Below are 27,803 nucleotides of genomic sequence, written 5' to 3'. Positions count from 1 at the left end.
AGAGCAATGAAGCACATTTTGGGGAATCCCCGCCTTCTCCCTTCTGATTGTATTCATAAACCTGGAGATTTACACAGATGAGATAGAGAAGACTGAGCACATTGGGCCAGGCGAAACGGAGAGTCCCCAGGCACAGGAAATCTTCTGTAGACACTTCAGTACAGAAACTATGAGATTGGGCGGCGCCAAGGAGGGCGCTGCAGGAACCTTCTTGGCGATCTGGAAGCCTAGAGAACCATTTTTTTTTTTTTAAACTAGAAACAAAGTAAAGAAAAGAGATGGGGTGGGGTTTGGTGGTCTGGCCCGCCGGAAGGAGCTTGGGTGGAGCCGACTGTGCAAGCTTCAGGGCAGAGGGTGAGAGAAGGCCGCCACTAGCAACTAACAGCAGCCACCTAAACTCAACAGAGAGGTCGGAGGTATTGTTGGAAATGCCACGAACCCCGTGATTCTGTCTGCCCGCCAAAGAGAGATGAAAACCCAAGTTGTGCGGTGCAGCTTTAAAGGGGCTGGTGATTGACAGAATGTGTAGCAGTGGATGGGGTGGAGCCGCTGGGTGGGGTCTGGGACAGGCAGCTGGGAGAAACCAAAAGGAAGAAAAAAGAAAACCGTAGCCCCTGAAATCGCTAATACCAGGGGGAAGCTAGCCAGAAAGGGAGGACAGGAGGGTTTTAGAGCTCACCTCCATTCCTACCCTGATCAACTCTCTCAGACCTTTCTATCTCCTTTTGAGATAATTAAAACCTACTATACACCGGCCCTAGTCGGTGCCCTTTCCTAACTCCACTGAATTAGATTTGTAGTACGAGTGAGTGAAGACCCCCGGTCCACCACCTCAACCCCGGCCCCGCCCCATCGGCCTGGCCCGGGGCTGGGAGCAGAGGATGCCTTTGGAGGCGCAGAATCCGAAAGTAAGTCCCTTTCATTTTGTTTACCCCCCCTCTCCCCTTCCTTTTGCTGCCCTCACTGGGGTATTCTCTGGGCGGCAAAGAGCCACCTTACCGAAGGAGACTCTTTCAAGGAGGACACAGAGGGTTGGACCGGGTAGGGTGGGGTAAGAAGGGGAGGGGAACGGAGGAGGGGTGGCGCTTTAAAGCCTAGAGGAGCTGCCATCCACCGGATAGGAAGCTCAGAGTTTGCTGGTTGTTTGATTACAGCCTTGATTTCCTCTCCTGCCCTTAGAGCCTCGACTTACCCCTCCAGGCATTTTTTTTATTTTTGTCACAATCCACAGTGTTATCTGGCTGCTTAAAGCTTCTAGCTGTGAGTTGGGAGGGCTCCATCTTGCCCAGCTTCTTAAAGCGGCAGTGCACCAGTTCTGATGTGGGAAATACTGAAAATTCGATTTCGAAAAGGATGGCATTGACTCATCTTTACTATGACACAAGGTGTGTTGGGGGAATTTGTACAGAGAGGCAAGTTTTTCCTCCTTATACCAGCCTCCAAACTTGTTCTAATATCCAGTTGATTCTCAGGAGGCGCATCCTGGGCTATGCTGCCAAGTTGTACATTAGTTAACTGCAGAGTCAACTGGCCTTGCAGTTTTAGCTCAAGAGGAAAATTTATCAAGATTTGAAAAAATAATTTATTTTACAAATATTTATTAAAAGCTAGGTTCATTGTCTGTGACTAATCCCACTGCTGAATGTCTGTAATATGTCAGGACAATGTAGAGTGATGTCACTGACTCCTTTATTAACAGATTGGTGGCCAAGGTTTCTTTCTAGAGTCGAATGTTGAATTTGATTTCAGCATTTATCAAGCATGTGTCACGTGAAGGTTCCCATTATTCATCTTTATTGTCTTGTCTTTAGTACCAAGCATCCATATGCCCTAACCCAAGTGATTGGGAGATTCAGCTGAAAGAGATAGGAACTCAAGTCAAAATGGCATGCAAAGAGAGAAGGGCAGGATGTTTCAATAGGGAAGCTAAAGGCTACCTTGACTGATCTGTTATTCCCATGTCCATGTCCAACCTGGAAGATTGTCTTGGGCAGGAGGGCTTTACCAGCTCCCTTCTGCTGTTAAATAAAAGAACTAGTGTGGTGGAAACTTGTTAGAAGGCCTCATACAGATCAGTGGCATCTCTTCCAAGTTTATTTTTCTTATGTTTCTGCTTAAGGAGGATGGCAGGTCTGGATGGAGCCTAATGATATCCTGCATGTCAAAGATAATAAAATATGTTGTTTGAGGTTTTAGGTCTAATATTTTACTCTGGATGTCTTTTTTTTTTTTTTTTTAAGGCATGAATTGTCTGTGTGTATCTACGCATTTCTATTTGGTCAATGGAATGCCATAGCTTCTAGCACTCTGCAGTTTACCAGTTCAGCTATCTCTGGTATTAAATACAAGGCAGAGACCCTCTCTTTTTTAATGTGCTAGGTTTCAGTGCATCCCCAGTGTCAACTCCCATTAAGGGCATGGATTGGTTTTAGGTTTCTTGGCACCATTTATTAAAGCACCTTCCTCCATCCCTTCTTTTCTCAATTGGTTTTCTAAACCCCAAAATGACCTTATTCTGAATGGCCATGACATTGAATCCACTGGATTCAGATAAAAAAGAAAGCCTCAGTGTTCTTTCTCTATAAAGTCACTGGTCTGCTGCTGCTGCTAAGTCACTGGTCTATGGGGTCCTAAAAACAAAGGAAACATTAATTCAACTGGAACCCTCCTGGCTACTTTCACCAGTGGGAGTACAGTCCTGCTCTAGAGTCAAGAGCCACTTGTACTTGTCACTCACACTAAAATCTGCTACCCACACCCTGGCATGGAGAGTGGGAAGAAACTGTGTGCTGACTCCACAGCCAACCTTCTAAATTTGATAAGCATGGAATATGTTAGGTATTGCTGTGCTTCCATTTTAATATTTGATTGTCCCTTTGTGTTCATGTTGGTTTTTCTTTGAGAGAGTTTCTAGATGCAGGATATAGCTGTCATAAAATATGGTTGATGAAATATGGTTAATCTCTTCCTAAGACAGTGAAAATTTTGTGAACCCACTAACAGTTATTATAGGCAAGCAGTACAAAAGTAATGGCAATAGCATTAGGAAATGGCAACCCACTCCAGTGTTTTTGCCTGGAGAATCCCAGGGATGGGGGAGCCTGGTGGGCTGTCGTCTCTGGATTGCACAGAGTCGGACACAACTGAAGCGACTTAGCAGCAGTACAAAGGTTTCAAGTGACTTTTCCAGAGAAATTAGTTTGTTGTCATTCATTCTGCTTTCTGGGCTTGCAGACAGTTTCTGTCTACACAGAGGCAAAAGGGCTTCATAAGAAATAATTGCAGAAAGAACACTTTGTCCTCTCTCTCTCTCTCTATGTCACAAGCAGTAGTTTCAATCCCCCAACTCCTCTTCTGGAATCTGGTAGCCTAGGCTGTTCTTGCTTAGACTAGTATAGCCTATGCCTACATTTACTTTGGTCTGAGTTCCTTCCTGGTTTTTTCTCAGCGTTCAAGGATAAGGACATATGAAAGACAAAGGTATCAATAGGAAAGTACATTGTGTTATGAGATTCATTCATTAATTAATTCAACAAATACTTACTGAGAACCTACTCTGTGCCATCACTGCACAAGACTCTGGAGAGTCTGCAAGACAAGTCCCTTGCCTTTTTGGAGACTGTATTCTAATGAGGGTATGTTAGTGGATGGGTTTTTTGGGGGGAGGGGGCGTTGAATAAGATAGCAGAGGGACTGGGGAGAGCTATTTAATGAACAGTCAAGGAGGGCTTCTCTGATATGATGATTTTAAAGAATATATATGAATAAAGTGAGAGAACTAGCCATGAGAATACCCAAGGGAAGAGTATTCTTGACAGAGAAAATAGAATTTCAAAGGCTTGACGTGTTCAAAGAATAGCAAAGCCAGCATCACTGGAGTGAAGAGGAGAGTGGTAGCACATGATTTTAGAGAGACAGAGAAGTGCCAGATCTTATGCTGCTGCTGCTGCTAAGTCGCTTCAGTCTTGTCCGACTCTGTGCGATCCCATAGAGGGCAGCCCACCAGCCCCCCCCGCCCCCGCCCCGTCCCTTCCCTGGGATTCTCCAGGCAAGAACACTGGAGTGGGTTGCCATTTCCTCCTCCAATGCATGACAGTGAAAAGTGAAAGTGAAGTCGCTTAGTCATGTTCGACTCTTAGCGACCCCATGGACTGCAGCCTACCAGGCTCCTCCATCCATGGGATTTTCCAGGCAAGAGTACTGGAGTGGGTTGCCATTGCCTTCTCTGGCCAGATCTTATAGGACCTTGTAAATACTTTGGATTTTGTTCTGAGTGAGATAGGGAGTCATTTTTAAAGAAGATAAATAATCAACAATTATTATATTTAAAATTCTACTCTTGTAAGGATAAATCTTCAGTTGTTCATCTTAACACAATCAAGATAGATTATGATTTTATGATTTTGATATTTGAATTTATGATATTATGATTTGAAAAAATTAGTAAGCTTATTGCTGAATTCATGTAACTAATTTAATTTTATACTAGCCATTGTTTCATAACAATTATCTGAAAAAGATTTCAAACATATTTGAAACTACTGAAGTACAAAAAATATTTTCAGCATAATTTAAAAAAATCACAATAAATTTATTAGCACTAGAAGAATGCTTAACCTTGTTAAGAAAACATTCACAAGATTGTATAGCACTGTTTTACTCTAGCATGAAATTGTGAAAATTATTCACTTGAATGCTTTATTTTTTTTTTAATTTCAGTCTCGCTGGCACACATAATTTCACGTAGATTATATACTATTCTTCTCCTCAAGTTCTTCCCAGTAGGGAAGTGTGTTTCATGTATCATTTCATTTAATCCTCACAATAACCTTGTGAGGTAAGCAATATTATCATTTACATTCTACAGAATAGGAAACTGTGGCACAGGAATGTAAAGTGCCTTACCAAAGGACACAGAGCCAGTAAGTTAAAGAGGATTCATTCTCTCCCATACCTTCTGAAAAGTTGTTCCATCAGCTTTGTTTTCTTCAATTCCTTTTTCTTTGGTTCTTCCACCCATCCAACCATTCCTACCTAATATAGATAACATTTATTGAATACCTGAAAGTGCAAGTGAAAGTTGCTCAGTTGTGTCGACTCTTTGCAACCCCATGGACTATGCAGTCCATGGAATTCTCTAGGCCAGAATACTGGAGTGGGTAACCCTTTCCCTTCTCCAGGGGATCTTCCCAATTCAGGGATCGAACCCAGGTCTCCTGCATTGCAGGCAGATTCTTTACTACCTGAGTCACAAGGGAAGCCCAGGAATACTGGAGTGGGTAGCCTATCCCTTCTCCAGCGGATGTCTCAACCCAGGAATAGAGCTGGGGTCTCCTGCACTGCAGGTGGATTCTTTACCAACTGAACTATCAAGGAAGCCCTATTGAATACCTAATCTGTGCCAAGCCCTCTATTGAACACTTTGCATTTATCAATTCATATAATGTTCACCATAATCCTATGTAGTAGGTACTGTTGTATTCCCAATTTTTCAGTTAGGGAAATTGGGACAGAAAAATCAAGCAACTTGGTCAAGTTTATACAACTTGGAAAGAGCAGATGTGAGATTTGAACCCAGGTCTATAAAGTCTACACCTTGATTATTATGCTTTACTGCCTAGTCTTTAGCTTGCAAACACATTTATTTCCTAAGTCAATCTTTATTTAACAGCCCTTACTCAAATTACCACCCTATTTTTTGACAGTTTCCATTTAGATCATTATTGAAACTGTTCTCACAAGAGTTACCTGAAGATCTCCTAAATGTCATGTCATGTACTCTCTCTTTAGGTTTTCAACATACTTGGCTTTACTACATTTAAGGTTGTTGTACTTTCCTTCCATCTTTAAAGCCTCCCCTTTCATGTCTTCTGTGATAGTACTCTACCATGGATTTCCACGAACCTCTCTGATTGCTCTTTTTATTCTCTTATCTTGCTAATCTGTACTCCTTATTTAGGTCATCTCATCCACTTAAGAATTTCAACAGCCATTTATATAGCCTATACGACAGTCTCTATCTCCAACTGAATGCTTTTTCTTAGCCCAGATGCATCCATTTGTCTGTTAATCAGCCATCTTAACTTGACACCTCTACAGTTAATATGTTTAAAATTGAATTCATCAGCAAACTCCTTGACTCCAGTTTCTCTCCTTGATCAACAGTCACATAATCAACCAAAACAATAAAAGCCTAGCAATGGGTTGCTAAGAGTCGGACACGACTGAGCGACTTCCCTTTCACTTTTCACTTTCATGCATTGGAGAAGGAAATGGCAACCCACTCCAGTGCTCTTGCCTGGAGAATCCCAGGGACGGCGGAGCCTGGTGGGCTGCCGTCTATGGGGTCACACAGAGTCGGACACGACTGAAATGACTTAGCAGCAGCAGCAATAAAGCCTAGGGTCATCTATGACTCTTTCTTCTCTATAGCTTCTAGATTCTTCTTCTTAAATCTTTGTATCCTCTGCATTCCTACTTGTAGTGTCTTTGCATAATTTTTCATCATGTATGACCTAGCCTATTAACATAGCCCCTTACTGTTGTTTTATCTGCCTCTAATCTCTGTGACCAGAGAAGGCAATGGCACCCCACTCCAGTACTCTTGCTTGGAAAATCCCACGGGTGGAGGAGCCTGGTGGGCTGAAGTCCATGGGGTCGCTAAGAGTCAGACACGCCTAAGCGACTTCACTTTCACTTTTCACTTTCATGCATTGGAGAAGGAAATGGCAACCCACACCAGTGCTCTTGCCTGGAGAATCCCAGGGATGGGGGAGCCTGGTAGGCTGCCGTCTATGGGGTCTCAAGAGTCGGACACGACTAAAGCGACTTAGCAGCAGCAGCAGCAGCAGCAATCTCTGTGACCTTTGTTATATGTTGAATTATGTCCCTCAAAATATATTGGATTCCTAATTTCTGGTACCATAGAATGTGACTGTATTTGGAGACGGGTATTTACAGAGGTAATCAAGTTAAAATGAGGTAGTTAGGACAGGCCCTAATCCAATATGAGTGGTATCCTTATGAAAAGGGGAAATTTGGACATAAAGACTCATAGAGGAAAGATGATCTGGAGAGACACAGAGAGAAGACAGTCATCTATAAGACAAGGAGAGAGGCCTAGAACAGATTCTTCTCTGAGAACCCTCAGGAGGAACCAAAACTGGTGTCACTTTGGTTTCAGAGTTACAGCCTTCAGAACTGTGAGACAATACATTTTTGTTGTTAAATCCCCTGTTTTTTAGTACTTTGATGTGGCAGTCCTAGCAAAGTAATATAATTTCCAGTGTATTCTACACTTTAGGATATTTATAAAATACATGTTTTTATCTTGACAATCCTATGTTTAGAATTATTCAGACTCCCCTTCACTTACAGGATTAAATCCTTGCCTTTTAGTAAGACACTTCAAAATTTGTCTTCAACCTACCTTTCATGTTTATTGCCTGTGACTTCCTTATCACAGGAGTTACATTAAGCTAACAGCTACTTCTCGAATATGCCATGATCTTTCACAAACATCATGTCTTTGTTCATGCTATCAGGAATTCCGTGTGTTCTTTCTCCTCTTACAACATGTACTACTCCACCTCCACCTTTCCTTCCACTCCATTCTTCTCTTTTTGATAAACATAACAGAGCATGATACCCAATTCATTTTTTCTGTGAAGCTTTGAAGTATAGGTAAGATCTGAATAGCCAGAGTTAAGGGGAAAAGATATTCTAAGCAGGAATAGTCATATAACAAAAGGCAGGTAATGAGTATCAATTTAATGTGGGTTGGAGGGGAATGGAGTAGAGTTATGGAAAAGTGAGGTTAGAGAACTCTTTTCCTTTGGTGATAATATTTGTTGTTGTTCAGTTGCTCAGTCGTGTCTCTTTGTGACACTATTTACTACAGCAGGCCAGGCTTCCCTGTCATTCATTGTCTCTCAGAGTTTGTTCAGACTCATGTCCATTGAGTCAATGATGCCATCACCGACTCATTGGTGATAATATAGATAGGACCAAAGTAGCTTCTGGAGAAGCTGCAAAGTCAGTTTTCTCCCTCCATAGTGTCTCAGGGAAACAGACAGGACTCAAAGAATATTATTATCCAGCTAATGTCACCGGATAATGAGATAAGATAGCCTGTATTATGTTCTTGGAAAGCTGATCTTTATAATAGGACCATGGGCTTGGGGCACTTTTGCTGATCAGTGATGGTATGGTAGTAGAGCAGAAAATACTCAACAGGGTTCAGAGTCCTTTTCTGCTGTAGGTTATTTAAACTTGACTCTATATATTAACCATTTCTACTTATATAAAGCAGATAGTTTTGAAAGGAGGAAGCAAAACTGATTCATTAATCTCACTCACTTACTCAACATACATGCCTTGGAAGCCCTCTATGTGGATAGCTCTGTGCTACAGAATGGGAATACACAAATATAAGACCTCAACCTTGCCCTGGAGGTTAGCTGGGAGACAGACAAAGTTCTAGCTAACATCTAGTACTGGTCGATCACTTACCATATGCTAGGGACCACACTAAGCTTTGCATGTGTCTCACTTAAATTCCCAGTAGGGTTATACCAATTTTTTTGGGTAAGGGCACAGGTTAGAGAAATGTTGAATAAATTCAGGAGGGAGGAATTGGAAAATTGACAAGTGGGCAGATTGTTAACATGAGTAGAAAGGATGTTGGTGGCATTTGGGGTAAAGAAGTCAAAGAAGTCTTGGTAGAGGAGGTGATGTTTGACTCTTGAAGGATAGTAAGAGTTTTCAAGTGTCAATGAAAAAAAAATTAGTCGATCTAAGAAAGAAATGGAAAATTTTATTTGAGCCAACCTGAAGATTATTACCTGGGAGACAGTCTTTCAGAAAGTTCTCAGGACTGTCCCACCCATTAGAGGTCAAAGTACAGTTATATAAGTTTTTGAGACAAAAGTTTATATGTCAAATGATGTACTGACAGTTTAAACAATCCAGATCTACACATACAAAGTGGATCGGCAGATCATGGGTCATTGTGGCCCCTTATAAGAATAAGAAGGAAGATTGTGTCCTCAGGATTTGTGACTCTTTATGAGATTAAGAAGGAATATTATCTCCTCAGGAGGTCTGGTTAGTGCAGATGCACAATACCCAGTAAAGGGAAGGAAGGAGACCTGAATGGGCAAAGAAAAATATTATTTTCAAAGTTTTTCTTGCTTTGCCATAGAATATAAATTTTATTTCATCAATTTCCCCCTTTTGATAATTAATTATTTGTTAGAAAGCACTAGGTGATAAAATAGTTGGTTCCTCAATGCCAGAGTGGTTGCTTATCTGCCTCTGATCCATCATGTCCCTCAATGTTGGGTCTTAATGGCCTGGTTTTTTTTTTTTTCCTTTTAGTAGGATATGTTAGTAAGATGTCTGGCAAGAACTAGCAGTCAATTCCAAGTTGTCCAGTAGTACTTAGTGCAATTTTACCTTGCATGTGCATTGTGTATGTCCATTTATAGAGAGCTATAGATGTGATCAAAATTGACAGTAGGAATGACCAAGTCATTAATAAAGTTTTAAGCCAAGATTCTCCTAAACCAAACCATTTCCCTAGTATTTTTCCTAAACAGGGAAGAACATCGTTTAGAGCAGAAATTTGATTCTTCATGTGTCATAAGATGAGTTAACAAATGTTATGGCCAAATGATCTTTGTGAGTGGTGTAATATAGGGACCTGATTTCATATTTGTGCATGTGGTTATCTAGTTTTTGCAACACCATTTGTTGAAGAGACTACCCTTTCCCTACTGAGTGTTCTTGGCTCCCTCGCCAAATATTAGTTGACCATATAGGTGGAGATTAATTTCTGGGCTCTCTCTTCTGTTCCATTGGTTTGTGTGTCTATTTTTATGCCAGTACCATACTGTCTTAATTACTATAGATTTGTACTATAGTTTGAAACCAGGATGTGTGATGACTTACTTCTTTGTTCTTTCTCATGATTGTTTTGGTTATTTGGAGTCTTTTGGAGCTGTATACAAACGTTGGGATTTTATGATCTATTTCTGAGAAAAATGACACTGGAATTGCTTTGAATTTATAAACGGCTTTGGGTAGATGAGGATATTTTAACAATATTAATTCTTCCAATTCATCAACATGGGATATCTTTCCATTTGCTTGTGTCATCTTTGATTTCTTTCAACAAAATCTTGTTCTTGTTATATAGATCATTCACATCCTTGGTTAAATTTATTCCTAAGCATTTTATTACTTTTGATGCTATTGTAAATGTGAAAGATTTCCTCCTTTCTTTTTCAGATATTTTATTTTTAGTGTATAGAAGTGCAACAGATTTCAGGATTTTTTTTTCTGTTAGATGCTTAATTTTTAAATTGTATAAATGAAGGAACTGTACAGATGAAGAAATTGAAACAAAAATAAGTGTCATACATTAGGTCATATAACTGACTAGGTAGTTAGTGACTTAAAATGAGGATGTTTATTTTACAGCCTGCTTTTTATTGAATTTGATTAGTTCCAACATTTTTTGGTTGAACCTTTGAGATTTTCTATATATAAGATCATATCATCTGCAAGTAATGACAATTTTGCTTCTTCCTTTCTGATTAGGATGCTTTATATTTCTTTGTCTTGCCTAATTGCTCTAGCTAGGACTTCTAGTAGTATATTGAATAACACTAGTGAGAATGGGCGTGCTTTCCATGTTCCTGATCTTAGAGGAAAAACTTTAAACTTTTCACTGTTGGGCACCATGTAACCTGTGGGTGTGTCATATAAGGTTTTTAAGGTACATTCCTTATATACCCGATCTGTCAAGGATTTTTTTTATCATGAAATGGTGCCTTTTTGTGTGAATACTTTTTCTGCATCAATTGAGATAATCCTATGATTTTTATTTCATTTTATTAATGTGGTATATCACTTTTATTGATTTGTGTATGTTGAAACATCATTACATCCCAGGGATAAATTGTACTTGGTCATGGTATATTATTCTTTTAATGTGCTCTTAAATTCAGTTTGCTAATATTTGGTTGAGAATTTTTGCATCTGTATTCATCTGGGATATTGATCTATATTTTTCTTCTACAGTATTCTTAATCTTGTTTTTGTGTCTGGGTAATGTTCACCTTGTAAAAATGAGTTTGGAAGTGTTTCCTGCTATTCAATCTTATAGAAAGTATCCCAAAGAAAGGCAATGCTAAAGAATGCTCAAACTACCACACAGTTACGCTCATCTCACATACTAGTAAAGTAATGCTTAAAATTCTCCAAGGCAGGCTTCAGCAATACATGAACCGTGAACTTCCAGATGTTCAAGCTGGTTTTAGAAAAGGCAGAGGAACCAGAGATCAAATTGCCAACATCCGCTGGATCATCGAAAAAGCAAGAGAGTTCCAGAAAAACATCTATTTCTGCTTTATTGACTATGCCAAAGCCTTTGACTGTGTGGATCACAATCAACTGTGGAAAATTCTGAAAGAGATGGGCATACCAGACCACCTGACCTGCCTCTTGAGAAATTTGTATGCAGGTCAGGAAGCAAGAGTTAGAACTGGACATGGAACAACAGACTGGTTCCAAATAGGAAAAGGAGAATGTCAAGGCTGTATATCATCACCCTGCTTATTTAACTTATATGCAGAGTACATCATGAAAAACTCTGGGCTGGAAGAAGCACAGCTGGAATCAAGACTGCTGGGAGAAATATCAATAACCTCAGATATGCAGATGACACCACCCTTATGACAGAAAGTGAAGAGGAACTAGAGAGCCTCTTGATGAAAGTGAAAGAGGAGAGTGAAAAGTTGGCTTAAAGCGCAACATTCAGAAAACTAAGATCATGGCATCCGGTCCCATCACTTCATGGCAGATACATGGGGAAACAGTGGAAAGAGTGGCTGACTTTATTTTTCTGGGCTCCAAAATCACTGCAGATGGTGACTGCAGCCATGAAATTAAAAGACACTTACTCCTTGGAAGGAAAGTTATGACCAACCTAGACAGCATATTAAAAAGTAGAGACATTACTTTGCCAACAAAGGTCCGTCCAGTCAAGGCTATGGTTTTTCCAATGGTCATGTATGGATGTGAGAGTTGGACTATAAAGAAAGCTGAGGACCGAAGAATTGATGCTTTTGAAGTGTAGTGTTGGAGAAGACTCTTGAGAGTCCCCTGGACTGCAAGGAGATCCAATCAATCCATCTTAGAGGAGGTCAGTCTTGGGTATTCATTGGAAGGACTGATGTTGAAGCTGAAACTCCAATACTTTGGCCACCTGATGAGAAAAACTGACTCATTTGAAAAGACCCTGATGTTGGGAAAGATTGAGGACAGGAGGAGAAGGGGACCACAGAGGATGAGATGGTTGGATGGCGTCACTGACTCGATTGACATGGGTTTGGGTGGACCCCGGGAGTTGGTGATGGACAAGGAGGCCTGGCATGCTGTGGTTCATGGGGTCGCAAAGAGTCAGACATGACTGAGCGACTGAACTGAACTGAACTGATAGAAAAGTTGGTGTTAATCTTTAAAGGTTTGGTAAAATCCATCAGTGAAGATATCTAATCATAGGATTTTCTATGTTGGGAGGTTTTTGATGACTGGTTTCCTTACTCATTATTGATCTGGTCAGCTTTTCTATTTCTTCCAGATTTAGTCTTGGTAGGTTGTGTGTTTGTAGGAACTTGTCCATTTCCTCTAGGTTATCTAACTTATTGATGTATAAATGTTCATAGTAATCTCTTATAATCGTATGTATTTCTGTAGTATCAATTCTAATATCTCCTCTTTCATTCTAATTTTATTTGCATCTTTTTTCTTTCTTTGTTAGTTTACCAAAAAGTATTGTCAGTTTTATTTATCTTTTCAAAAACTTAGATTTTAGGGGTGTTAGTCTTTTCTATTGTTTTTCTGATCTATTTCATTTATTTCCACTCTGATCTTTATTACTTCCTTTCATCTGCTAACGTTGTCAATAATTTTTTCTTTTTTTTCTAGTTCTTAGAGGTGTAAAATTAGTTATTTTCTTTCTAATTTCTTAATATGTGCATTTAGCACTAAATTTTCTTCTCAGATCTGACTTGTTTTGGTATGCTGTGTTTCCATTTTCATTTAATATACTGTTTAATTTCCCTTTTGACTTTTTCACTGGTTGTTTGAGAGTTTTGTCATTTAGTTATCGTCCACATATTTGTAGATATTTCATCTGTCCTATTGTTGATCTCTAGTTTCACACCACTGTGGTCAGAAAAGATACTTGCTATGATTTTACACTTCTTGAATTTACTAACACCCTTTTCATGTCCTGTCATTATGATCTACTTTGAAGGATTTGTTGTCTGCTCTTTAGAAGAATGTGTATTCTGATGCTGTTGGATGGAATGTTCTATAAATTTCTGTCAGTTTCATTTAGATTAATGTATCATTCAAGTGCATTTTTTCCTTTTATATTTTCTGTCTGGATGATGTATCCATTGCTGACTTCGGGGTATTGAAGTTTCTATGATTGTATTGTTTTGTATTTCTTCCTTCAGATCTGTTACTATTTGCTTAACAAATGTTGTTGGTCCATGTTGTGTGTGGAGATGTTAATGATTTTTAAATTTTTATTTTCAACTGAAAGATACTTGCTGTATAATATTGTGTTGGTTTCTACCATAGATTAACATGAATCAACCATAGGTGTACATATGGACCCTCCCTCATGAACCTCCCTCCCACCTCCCACCCCATCCCACCCCTCTATGTTGTCACACAGCACCAGATTTGAACTCCCTGTGTCATACAGCAAATTCCCACTGACTATCAGTTTTGCACATAGTAATGTATATGCTTCAGTGCTACTCTCCCAATTTATGCCATCTTCTCCTTCCCACACTGTGTCCACAAGTCTGTTTACTATGTCTCTATTTCCATTGCTGCACTGCATATAGGTTAATCAGTACCATCTTTCTAGATTTCTATATATATGTGTGTTAATATATGATATCTGTTTTTCTCTTTATGACTTACTTCATTCTGTATAATATGCTCTAGGTTCATCCTCCTCATTAGAACTGACTCAAATGCATTTTTTTACGGCTGAGTAATATTCCATTTTATATATGTACTATGACTTCGTTATCCATTCATCTGTCGATGGACATCTAAGTTGCTTCTTCTGCTGCTGCTAAGTTGCTTCAGTCATGTCCAACTCTGTGCGACCCCGTAGACGGCAGCACACCAGGCTCCGCCATCCATGGGGTTTCCAGGCAAGAGTACTGGAGTGAGCTATATGAGCTGCTTATATATTCTAGAGATTAATCCTTTGTCAGTTGTTTTATTTGCAATTATTTTCTGACTCCTTTATCATCATATAATGATCTTTTTGTTTCCTGTTACCATTTTGGGCTAAAAGTCTATTTTGTCTAATATAAAAATATTTACCCTCACTTTGTTTTTTTTTTAATATAAATTTATTTATTTTAATTGGAGGCTAATTACTTTACAATATTGTATTGGTTTTGCCATACATCAACACAAATCCACCATGGGTGCACATGTGTTCCCTATCCTGAAACCCCCTCTCACCTCCCTCCCCATCCCATTCCTCTGGGTCATCCCAGTGCACCAGCCCCTAGCAGAGATTATTCTGTCATTTTTGAGATTGCATCCAAGTACTGCATTTCGAACTCTCTTGTTGACTATAATGGCTACTCCATTTCTTCTGAAGGATTCCTGCCTGCAGTTGTAGATATAATCGTCATCTGAGTTAAATTCACCCATTCCAGTCCATTTTAGTGTGCTGATTCCTAGAATGTCGACATTCACTCTTGACATGTCTTGTTTGACCACTTCCAATTTGCCTTGATTCATGGACCTGACATTCCAGGTTCCTATGCAATATTGTTCTTTACAGCATTGGACCTTGCTTCTATCACCAGTCACATCCACAACTGGGTATTGTTTTTGCTTTGGCTCCATCCCTTTATTCTTTCTGGAGTTATTTCTCCACTGATCTCCAGTAGCATATTGGGCACCTACTGACCTGGGGAGTTCCTCTTTCAGTATCCTATCATTTTGCCTTTTCATACTATTCATGGGGTTCTCAAGGATAGAATACTGAAGTGGTTTAGCCTCCAATGAAAATTAAAAAAAAAAATCTCCTTCTGTTGGTATATTGATGTTAGAGTTTCCTTATACTAGTATATGTCAAATTCTCCCTTTAGGTCTGTTAATTAATACTTGCTTTATATATTGTGGTGTTCCTGTATTGGGTACATTAAAATGCCATATCTTATTTTTTGATTTACTCATTTATGCCCTTTTTGGTCTTTTACTACAGTCCGTGTTTTAAAGTCTTCTTTGTCTGATATAAACATACCTACATCACCTTTCTTTTAATTTCTAATGCAATGATATATCTTTTTACATCCCTTCACTTTTAGCCTCTTGCGTATGCCTATATCTGAAATGAAGATATGTAGGCAGCATATACATGTGGCTTCTTTTCTTTTTTTTTCCATCCAGCCATTCTATGTCTTTTGATTGGATAATTAAATTAATTAACTTTTAAAGTTATTGTTGATAAGCATGTAATAATTGTCATTTTGTATATTATCGTCTGAATAGCTTTATAGTAATTTTATAGTTCCTTTCTTTGTCTCATATTCTCTTCCCTTTTGATTTAATAACTTTTTAAGGATTACATTAAGATTTCTTTCCTATTTTCTTTTGTAAATCTAGTTTTACTTTGTGACTAACCTGAGGTTCACATATAAATAATGTATGTATATGAGTCCATTTTCAATTGATAGCAACTTAAATTTTAATTCATTCTAAAATGCTATATTTTACCCCTTTTGTTTTATGTTTTTCATGTCACATTTTATACTTTATATATCTCCTTAAATAATTATTGTAGTTTTTGTTAATTTTGCTACTTTTTCCTTTTAAGTTTCATACAAACTTTGCAAGTGAATAATAGGCTAACTTTACTATTTTTTAACTTTCCCAGTTATATTTTTATTTTTGTTTAATTAATTAGTGTTATTTTGCAGTTTCAAATGCTTTTAATATTTTCTGTAAAGTTGATTTGTTGGTGGTGAACTACTTTATCCTTGCTTTTCTGGAAACTCTTTATGTCTACCTCAAATCTTTTCGTGTAGAGTGTTCTTGGTTAGACTTTCCCCTTTCAATGCTTTAAATATATAATGCCATGTTCTTTTAGTATGTAAACTTTCTGCTAAAATATTTGCAGACCTTCTTATGTTCCTTCCTTTTTATGTAACAAGTTGCTATTGTCTTGCTGCTTTTAAGATTCTCCAACTTTTGGAGCACTTTTCTCAGGGTTACCTGAGATGCTGCCTCCTGGGCTTGAAATCCTCAGTATGTCCACTGCATAGTACATACTAATCAGCTTTTAGGTTATGTATGCGTTTTTTAGCTGACAGTTACAGTGACTGATGAAGGGACCAGAGCAGACTTCTCTCCCTCACCTGAACTCTTTGAGGATCCAGAGCTTTGGTACCAGCAGAGGCCTCTTGTGCCCATCCACTTTCTTGAAATTGAGTGAGTCTCTCCTAGTTCTAGGACCTCCTGTTATTGGTTGATGATCTTAAGTTTTATTCAGAGATGTTAAATTCCTCTCTGGAGAAATAGATTATCCTTGGAATTTAGTTTCAAGAAGTACCTGGTTTATCCTCAGTGTAGGAAATACTGGGAAGACTTTTGCTCAGTTTAGACACTTGAGTGGGTTATCCTCAGTGAAAGAGACTGGAAAGATTTTACTCAGTTTAGACATTGAATGTTTTATCCTCAGTTTAAAGACTGGAAAGACGTTCAGTTAAACACTGAGCAAGGTTGGACTGAGTAGTTAGGAAGACCTGCCTGTTATTATTCCTTGAGTTAGCTACCTTAATCAAGTTTGTTAAAGTAAAAGTGAAAACTTAGAAGAGCTTATGAATTCCAAAGAAGGGACTCTTTGCTCTGGGCCAGCATTAGCTTTCTCAGGAGAATGAAAAACTTGGAGGAGGGGTGAAGGCAAGACCTTATGCTATTTAGCTGTCTACAGGGAAATCTACTTATTTTAATTAACCTGCTCGACCAGGGATGTGACTAATGGACCATGATCTGAGCACCTGTGGTAGTCTTATATACCACTGGAAGAACCTAAGACACGTAGGAAGGGTCTGAAACAATCCTGGTAAAAAACCTAGAGAAGTAAAGCTCTGAAGCAGCATATTGACCCATTACTCAGTTGTCACTGGCAATTTTTATTTTGACAAACTGACCTTTGAATGGGAAATAAAGCTTTTAGAACAAAAGAGAAAGGCAATACAGATTGGCAGCCTCCAACTAATACCCCAACCAGGTTTATGTTTAAAGCTTACAAGTACCTACTCAGTTGGGAATTAAAGGAAATCTTGCCCTAAACATGCTGCTGCTGCTGCTAAGTCGCTTCAGTCATGTCCGACTCTGTGCGACCCCATAGACGGGAGCCCACCAGGTTCCGCCGTCCCTAGGATTCTCCAGGCAAGAACACTGGAGTGGGTTGCCATTTTCTTCTCCAATGCATGAAAGTGAAAAGTGAAAGTGAAGTCACTGAGTCATGTCCAACTCTCAGTGACCCCATGGACTGCAGCCTACCAGGCTCCTCCATCCATGGGATTTTCCAGGCAAGAGTATTGGAGTGGGGTGCCATTGCTTTCTCTGCCCTAAACATGAGGAGGCTCTTTTATTGTATACATAACTTAAGGTTGAAAAGCCTGCTTGATTAAAGTATCTTTTCAAAATCCTGACTGAAAACAGAGGTCTTCTAGGGGGAACTTGCATTTCTCTTCCTGTTTCTTTGGTATGTAAATGTTCTACCTTATCTTCCTAGGGCTTTCTGTGTATGTATGTGTATGTGTATTAGCTTTGAAAACTTGACCTCTGATATACTGGTTTTGAGAGTAAACTCTCTAGATCTTACTAGGTGACATCCTCCCACACTCTGTTTTGGAGAAGCCTCTTGTGTTTTATTGGTGTGAATCACTATTAAAATATTTCATTAATGGCCAAATGATGGATCATTTAAATTGGAAAAAACTTTGAAACTGGTGGATTTCTAGAGCACTCTCATTGTAAATAACTGCTTCATTGGAATGTATAAAAGCAAAAATCAAATTAAAGGGAGAAAAAAGAAATTTATCTGATCTTCAGTGGCCTTGGCCTACAGCACTTTGAAGCAGAATTTCTGTTCTTGGCCAGAAATTGAGGTTGGGTTGTGGCCATAGTACCAATTCCTAGCCATTAGACCAGTAACTACTGGTCAGTTACCAGGCTCTGACCCTTTAGCTTTGCAGAAAAGAATTCTCACAAAGAAAGTAGTAAAACAAGTAAAGTGTTTATTAGATGGAAAAACAGTACATGTGAATAGACATATGGTTGGACTCAGAGTCATGTATTCATGGTAGTTTCAGTCACTTTTATGGGGCATTTTTCTAGGATTTTGGTTTGTCTTTTTCTGAGTCCGTGTTTGGTATATCTCAGTCAAAGGTTGTTGCTGAATGAAAAGACGCTGGGATTCTTGGCCTCCAGAGGAGAAGAATTCAATCCAGGGCCAGAGATGAGGCTTGATTGCTCAGAGCTTTGTGTAATAAAGTTTTATTAAAGTATAAAGGAGATAAAGCTTCTGACATAGGCATCAGAAGGGTGCAGAAAGAGTACCCCCCCTGCTAGTCTTCAGCTGGATGTTATATAGTCACTAGCAGTCTGTTAATGAAAGAAAAGAATGTCTTAAAACTCAGAATGGCACCAGGCCCCTCATTCATAAGATGCATTTTGGGGTAGTCTTGGCACCAAATGGTTCATCCTGGGGCATAAAATGATTAACTTGAAACTTGTAGAAGGACAGATTACCATACAAATAGTTTCATTTACATAGATTAGGAAAACAATAACTGAGTATAACATACTGGTTTGTCAAGTAGGTTCTGAGCCAAGAGGCAGAATCGACTTGAAGACAGAGTTTGGGGTAAATGCATAGTTTATTAGCATAGCTTAAGACAAACATTTCTATAAGAAAAATGCATTGGTAATCTCAAGGTTTGAGAATAGTTAACTTCGGGTGAAACCGGGTGTCATTATAGCAACACAGTATTTTAAGAGAAACCTCCTTTTAAATTTGTATAGAGAAGAAAAAAAAATATCGCTAGTTTGTTTCCTCCTGCTGCTTAAGAGAGATAAAAATGTCTGACACTTACAGGCTATTTCCTCTGTTTGGAGAGCCCTGGCCTTCCTGCCTGTTACCCTCTCATCAGGATCCTTCTATGGGTGTGCATGCATCTCTCAGTCAAGATAGGGTCCACTGAAGAGTCTGATGGGGAGTTGACATCACTTACTATGGGGTGCTGTCCCCTCTTTCTGACCTGCAAGGAGCCTTTCTGTGCATGTATAGTTGTTGAGGTAACCTGACCTCAAGAACGAAAAATACGTGGTGTCTCATCTTCTTTATGAGCAGGGCCCAACCTCCTTCTCAGTGGTCCTGCTATTCTTAGAATATTAGTCTACAGGGAAAGAATCTCAATTGCTTACCCTAGGGGGACCCATCTACCTCCTGCTTCATATCTTCATAGATTGTAGCCCACCAGGCCCCTCTGTACATGGGATTTCCCAAGAAAAAATACTGGAGTAGGTTGCCATTTCCTTAGGGGATCTTCCTGATCCATGGATTGAACCCATGTCTCCTGCATTGGCAGGCAGGTTCTTTACCACTAAGTCACCAAGAAGCCAAAGGACTTCCTTAGTTTAAAAGAAAGCAAAGCAAAAAAAAAAAAAAAAAAACAAAAAAACAGTTTGTGAATCTTTATTGCTTTCCCATCAATGGGTCTTGCTGATGCTAATAAAAAGAATAATTAATGCTAACAGGGGGGAAAAATACTTTTAAGGAAGAGTCTAGCCACTTTTTCCAACAAGGTAGAAATTTTAGACAGAATTTAACTTAAATGAATAAATATTTAAATGGTTATTTAAAATAGGATAAATAGACATTTATGTGATTAAATCATGATGTTTTGAGATTACACTACCTAAAGTTTAAAAGGGCAAAAGTGGACAGTATATTGGTCCTCAAAACCAACAAAATATGGTGAAGCACTTATCCTCCAATTTAAAAAAAAAAGAAAAACTTTGAAATCATGTTTTAATGATTCTGTATATGCCTTCCCCCCCTCCCCCTGGTATATTCTGTAAGATATTTCATCTGTCAAAGTTATTTTCTGGCTAAATATTTCAGTACTACTCATTTCCCTAAAAAAAAAAAAATGCCCAAGTAAATCTGCTATATACATATATATCTATATAACTCTGCTATGATATATACATCCCCTTCATGGATCACAGCCTTGTCATGGTGAAGGGGCTTGCATAACTCAGTGAAGCTACGAGCCATGACATACAGGGCCATCCAAGAATGATAGGTCATAGTGAAGAGTTCTGTCAAAACGTGGTTCACTGGAGGAGGGAATGGCAAATTGCTCTAGTATTCTTGCTGCAAGAATGCCATGTACAGTATGAAAAGGCAAAAAGATATGACACCAGAAGAATGGACAGAAATGGGCAAATTTAATTCAGATGACCATTATATCTACTACTGTGTGCAAGAACCCCTTAGAAGAAGTATAGTAACTCTTAGTAAACAGTAGTCTGAGCATTAATTGGGTTTAATCTCAAAACAACAGAATGATCACCATTTGTATCCAAGGCAAAATATTCAGTATCACAGTAATACAAGTCTGTGCCCCAAACTTTAATGCCAAAGGAGCTGAAGTTGAACGGTTCTATGCAGACCTACAAGATCTTCTAGAACTAACACTGAAAAAAAAAAAAGAAGAAATTATTTTCATCATAGGGGACTGGAATTCAAAAGTAGGAAGTCAACAGATACCTGGAGTAACAGGGAAGTTTGGTCTTGGAATACAAAAATAGCAGGACAAAGGTTAACAGAGTTTTGCCAAGAGAACACACTGATCATAGCAAACACCCTCTTCCAACAACACAAGAGATGACGCTACACATGGACATCCCCAGATAGTCAATACCAAAATCAGATTGATTATATTCTTTGTAGCCAAAGAGGAAGAAGCTCTATACATTCAGCAAAAACAAGACTGGGAGCTGACTGTAGCTCAAATCATCAGCTACTTATTGAAAATTCAGGCTCAAATTAAAGAGTGAATGGAAAACCACTAGACCATTCAGGTATGTCCTAAGTCAAACCCCTTACAATTACACAGTGAAAGTGACAAAGAGATTCAAAGGGTTAGAGCTGATAGACACAGTGCTTAAAGAACTATGGACAGAGGTACAAAACATTGTATAGGAGGCAGTGATCAAAACCATCCCCAAGAAAAAGAAATGCAAAAAGGTAAAACGGTTGTCTGAGGAGGTCCTACAAACAGCTAAGAAAAGAAGGGAAGGGAAAGGCAAAGGAGAAAAGGAAAGATATACCTGTCTGAATGCAGAGTTCCAAAGAATAGCAAGGAGAAATAAGAAAGCCTTCCTAAAGGAACAATGTAAAGAAATAGAGGAAAACATTAGAATGGGAACGACTAGAGATGTCTTAAAGAAAATGAGAGATGCCAAAGGAACATTTCATGCAAAGATGGGCATAATAAAGGACTGAAATAGGATGAACCTAACAGAAGCAGAAGATATTAAGAAGAGGTGGCAAGAATACACAGAACTATACAAAAAATATCTTAATGACCCAGATAACCACAATGATGTGGTCACTCATCTAGACCCAAATATCCTAGACTGCAAAGTGAAGTGGGCCTTAGGAAGTATCGCTATGATCAAACCTAGTGGAGATGATGAAATTCCAGTTGAGCTGTTTCAAATTCTAAAAGACGATGCTGTTAAAGTGCTGCACTCAATATGTCAGCAAATTTGGAAAACTCAGGAGTGGCCACAGGACTGGAAAAGGTCAGTTTTCTTTCCAAATCCAAAGGCAATGCCAAAGAACATTCAAACTACTACACAATTTCACTCATTTCACATGCTAGCAAAGTAATTCTCAAAATTCTCCAAGCCGGCTTCAACAGTACATGAACTGAGAACTTCCAGATCTTCAAGCTGGATTTAGAAAAGGCAGAAGAACCCGAGATCAAATTCCCAACATCCACTGGATCATAGAAAAAGCAAGGGAATCCCAGAAAAAAAAAATCTTCTGCTTCACTGACTATGCTGAAGCCTTTGAATGTGTGGATCACAACAAATTCTGGAAAATTCTTAGATGGAATTATTAGACAACCTTATCTGGCTCTTGAGGAACCTGTATGCAGACAAGAAGCAACAGAACTGGCCATGGGATAACAGACTGGCTCAATATTGGGAAAGGAGTACATCAAGGCTGTATATTGTCACCCTGCTTATTTAACTTAAATGCAGAGTGCATCATGTGAAATGCCAGACTGGATGAAGCACAAGCTGGACTCAAGATTGCTAGGAGAAATATCAGTAACTTCAGATATGCAGATGATACCTCCCTTATGACAGAAATTAAAGAGGAACTAAAAAGCCTCTTGATGAAGGTGAAAAAGCTGACTTAAACTCAATATTCGAAAAACTAAGATCATGCCATCTGGTCCCATGACTTCATGGCAAATAGATGGGGAAACAATGGAAACAGTGACAGACTTTATTTTCTTGGGTTCCAAAATCACTGTACATGGTGACTGCAGCCTTGAAATTAAAAGACACTTGCTCCTTGGAAGAAAAGCAATGACAAACCTAGACAGAATATTAAAAAGCAGAACTATTACTTTGCCGATAAAGGTCTCTCCACTCAAAGCTGTGATTTTTCCAGGAGTCATGTATGCATGTGAGTGTTGGACCATAAAGAAAGCTGAACACTGAAGAATCGATGCTTTTGAACTGTGGTGTTGGAGAAGAATCTTGAGAGTCCCTTGGATTGCAGGGAGATATTCATTGGAAGGACTGAAGCTGAAGTTCCAATACTTTGGTCACCTGATGCGAAGAGCCAACTCATCAGAAAAGACCCTGTTGATGGGAAAGATTAAAGGCAGGCGAAGAAGGGGACAACAAAGGGTGAGATTGTTGGATGACATTGTTGACTCAATGGACATGAGTGTGAACTAACTACAGGAAATTGTGAAGGACAGGGAATCCTGAAGTTGCTGCAGTCCATAGCATCTCAAAGAGTTGTACACTACTGAACAACTGAACATCAACAAAATTTGTCATGAAGTGATGGGACCAGGTGGTATGATCTTAATTTTTTGAATGTTGAGTATTAAGCCAGCTTTCTGACTCTCTTCTACATCTTCATCAAGATGCTCTTTAGTTCCTCTTTGCTTTCTGCCATTAAGGTGGTGTCATCTGCATATGTGATGTTATTGATATTTCTCATGGAAATCTTGATTCTAGCTTGTGCTTCGTCCAGCCCAGCTATCTCCTATTTTCAGATTTCCTTTCCATTTAGGTCACTAAAAAACCTCGAGTAGCATTCTCTGTGCTATTCAGTAGGTTTTCATTAGTTACCTATTTTATACATCATTGTATATATATCAATCCCATTCTCCCAATTTATCCCACCACCCTTCTCCCTTTTTTATTCATAAGTTTGCTCCCTGCATCTTTGTGTTTGTTTATGCTTTGCAAGTTAGTTCATCTATACCATTTTTCTATATTCCACATGTAACTGATAAAATGTTTGCTTTTCTCTTTCTTACTTCACTCTGTATGACAGTCTCTAGGTCTACTCACATGCTAGCAAATGACAGTATTTCATTCCTTTTTATGATCGTGTTATATTCCATGCTGTGTGTGTGTGTGTGTGTGTGTGTGTGTGTGTGTTCTTTGACACATGTTCTTTACCTTCCCTGGTAGCTCAGTTGGTAAAGAATCCGCCTGCAGTGCAGGAGACCCTGGTTCATCCCTGATTCCTGATTCAGCAAGATCTGCTGCAGAAGGCATAGGCTACCCACTCCAGTATTCTTGGGTTTCCCTGGTGGCTCAGCTTGTAAAGAATCTGCCTGCAGTGTAGGAGACCTGAGTTCGATTCCTGGGTTGGGAAGATCCCCTGGAGAAGGAAAAGGCTGCCCACTGCAGTATTCTGGCTTGGAGAATTCCATGGACTGTATAGTCCATGGGGCTGCAAAAAGTAGGACACGACTGAGTGACTTTCACTTTTGTCTAACTTCACTTTCATATTCTTTATCCATTCCTCTCTTGATAGATATTTAGGGTATGTACATATCCTGGCCACTTTAAATAGTGCTAATGAACTATTCTGCAAATGAACATTGGGGTATGTTTCTTTTTTTAAACTTTTTATTTTGTTTTGGATATAGCTGATAAACAATGTTGTGATAACTTCAGGTGGACAACAAAGGGACTCAGCCATACATATACATGTGTCTATTCCTGAAACTTCACTCCCATTCAGGCTGCCAAATAACATTGAGCGTAATTCCCTGTGTTATGCAGTAAGACAGTGTTTGTGAGCATTTTAAATATAGCAGTGTCTATGCATTGATCCCCAAATCTCTAAAACTATGTCCTTTCCATTATTCTCCCTTGGCAACTGTAAGTTCATTCTCTAAGTCTGTGAGTGTGTTTCTGTGTTGTAAGTAAGTTTTTATCATTTCTTTTTGAGTTTGCATATAAGAGATGTTGAACTACATTTCTGCTTCTCTGTGTGACTTAACTTCACTCAGTATGACAATTGCCAAGTGTGTCCATGTTGCTGCAAATGTTATTATTTCATTCCTTTTTATGGCTGATGACTAGATCTGATAGACAGAGTGCCTGATGAACTATGGACGGAGGTTCATGACATTCTATACGAGACAGGGATCAAGACCATCCCCAAGAAAAAGAAATGCAAAAAAGCAAAATGACTGTCTGAGGAGGCCTTACAAATAACTGTGAGAAGAAGAGAAGTGAAAAGCAAAGGAGAAAAGGAAAGATATACCCATCTGAATGCATATTTCCAAAGAGTAGCAAGGAGAGATAAGAAAGCCTCCCTCAGTGATCAATCCAAAGAAATAGAGGAAAACAATAGAATGGGAAAGACTAGAGATCTCTTCAAGAAAATTAGAGATACCAAGGGAACATTTCATGCAAAGATGGACTCAATAAAGGAAAGAAATAGTATGGACCTAACAGAAGCAGAGGTTAGTAAGAAGAGGTGGCAAGAATACACAGAAGAACTGTACAAAAAAGATCTTCATGACCCAGTTAATCATGATGGTGTGGTCGCTGACCTAGAGCCAGACATCCTGGAATGTGAAGTAAAGTGGGCCTTATGAAGCATCACTACGAACAAAGCTAGTGCAGGTGATGGAATTCCAGTTGAGCTATTTCAAATTGTGAAAGATGATGCTGTGGAAGTGCTGGACTCAATATGCCAGCAAATTTGGAAAACTCAGCAGTGGCCACAGGACTGGAAAAGGTCAGTTTTCATTCCAATCCCAAAGAAAGGCAATGCCAAACAATGTTCAAAGTACTGCACAATTGCACTCATCTCACACGCTAGTAAAGTAATGCTCAAAATTCTCCAAGCCAGGCTTCAGCAATACGTGAACCATGAACTTCCAGATGTTCAAGCTGGTTTTAGAAAAGGCAGAGGAACCAGAGATCAAATTGCCAACAGCTGCTGGATCATCGAAAAAGCAAGAGAGTTCCAGAAAAACATCTATTTCTGCATTATTTACTATGCCAAAGTCTTTGACTGTGTGGATCACAATCAACTGTGGAAAATTCTGAAAGAGATGGGAATACCAGACCACCTGAGCTGCTTCTTGAGAAACCTGTATACAGGTCAGGAAGCAACAGTTAGAACTGGACATGGAACAACAGACTGGTTCCAAATAGGAAAAGGAGTACATCAAGGCTGTATATTGTCACCTGGCTTATTTAACAAATATGCAGAGAACATGAGAAACGCTGGGCTGGAGGAAGCACAAGCTGGAACCAAGACTGCTGGGAGAAATATCAACAACCTTAGATATGCAGATGACACACCCTTATGGCAGAAAGTGAAGAACTAAAAAGCCTCTTGATGAAAGTGAAAGTGGAGAGTGAAAAAGTTGGCTTAAAGCTCAACATTCAGAAAACGAAGATCATGACATCTGGTCCCATCACTTCATTGCAAATAGATGGGGAAACAGTGGAAACAGTTGCTGACTATTTTTCTGGGCTCCCAAATCACTGCAGATTGTGATTGCAGCCATGAAATTAAAAGACACATACTCCTTGGAAGGAAAGTTATGACCAACCTAGACAGCATATTAAAAAGCAGAGGTATTACTTTGCCAACAAAGGTCCGTGTAGTCAAGGCTATGGTTTTTCCAGTGGTCATGTATGGATGTGAGAGTTGGACTATAAAGAAAGCTCAAGGCTGAAGAATTGATGCTTTTGAACTGTCGTGTTGGAGAAGACTTGAGATTCCCTTGGACTGCAAGGAGATCCAACCAGTCCATTCTAAAGGAGATCAGTCCTTGTGCTCATTGGAAAGACTGATGTTGAAGCTGAAACTCCAGTAGTTTGGCCACCAGATGCGAAGAGCTGACTCATTTGAAAAGACCCTGATGCTGGTAAAGATTGAGGGTGGGAGGAGACGGGGACGACAGAGGATGAAATGGTTGAATGGCATCACTGACTCAATGGCGGTGAGTTTATGTGGACTCTGGGAGTTGGTGATGAACAGAGAGGCCTGGCGTGCTGCAGTTCATGGGGTTACAAAGAGTCGGACAAGACTGAGTGCCTGAACTGAACTCAGTATTCCATTGTACATGTACCATATCTTCTTTATCCATTCCTCCATCAATGAACATTTAGACTGCTACCATGTCTTGACTGTAGTAAACAATGCTGCAATGAACACTGGAGTACATGGATCTTTTGGACCTTGTTTTTCTCCAGATACACGCCTGAGAGTGAGATTTCAGGCTCATATGATAGCTTTAATTTTAGCTTTTTAAGGAACCTCCAAACTGTTCTCCATAGTGGCTGTACAAATTTACATTCCTACCAATAGTGTAGGAGAATTCCCTTGTGTTCATACCATCTCCAGCATTTATTATCTGTGAATATTTTGACAATGGCCATTTTGACATGTTTGAGGTGATACCTCATTGTAGTTTTGATTGGATTTCTCTAATAATTAGCACATTTGAACATCTTTTCATGTGCCTCTTTACCATTTGTATGTCTTCTTTGGATAAATTTCTGTTTAAATCTTCTGCCCATACTTTCATTAGGTTGTTTATTTTAATGACATTAATTTTCATAAGTTTTTTGTAAATTTTGATGACTAATCCCTTTTCCATCACATCTATACAAATATTTTCTCCCATTCTGTACATTTTCTTTTTGCTTGGTTTATGGTTTCCTTTGCTGTGAAAAAGCTTCTGACTTTAATTTTGTCCCATTTGTTTATTTTTATTTTCATTTCTGTTATAGTGGGAGATAGAAAGAAAAAGATACTGCTGTGATTTTTGTCAGAAAGTGTACTGCCATTGTTTTCTCTAGGAGTTTCATAGTGACCAATCAAACATTTAGTTCTTTAATACAGCTTGCATTTATTTTTGTGTATAGTGTTACATAATGATCTAATTTATTTTTTTTACATGTAGGTGTCCAGTTTTCTCAGCACCATGTGTTCAGATGACTCTCTTTCCAACATTGTGTAGCCTTGCCTCCTTTGTCATAGATTAATTGACATAAATGTGTGTGCTTATTTCTGGGCTTTCTATCCTGTTCCACTGATCTACATTTCTATTTTTGTGCCAGTACCAAACTGTTTTTATGATATGACT

At 39.0% G+C, this 27,803-nt stretch overlaps 1 protein-coding gene across 2 annotated transcripts in view; it reads left to right on the top strand.

Moving 5' to 3' along the window:
* The first annotated feature begins 315 nt into the window (after window positions 1–315).
* KLF8 (KLF transcription factor 8) overlaps window positions 316–27,803 on the top strand; it is a 348,523-nt gene continuing 321,035 nt past the window's right edge. The window contains exon 1 of one of the 2 annotated variants that reach the window (XM_086390158.1): window positions 316–908. The gene's annotated coding sequence lies outside the window, so the exon portion shown is untranslated. The remainder of the gene's footprint in view (window positions 909–27,803) is intronic. The other variant, XM_086390159.1, reaches the window with a different exon arrangement.

This window comes from Bos grunniens, chromosome X (assembly GCF_055505025.1).
Source record: "Bos grunniens cultivar Pamir isolate PY7600 chromosome X, Bosgru_T2T1.0, whole genome shotgun sequence".
Lineage (NCBI taxonomy): Eukaryota > Metazoa > Chordata > Mammalia > Artiodactyla > Bovidae > Bos > Bos grunniens.
The sequence above is the reverse complement of the archived record's forward strand: the minus strand, read 5'-3'. Positions and strand labels throughout refer to the sequence as shown.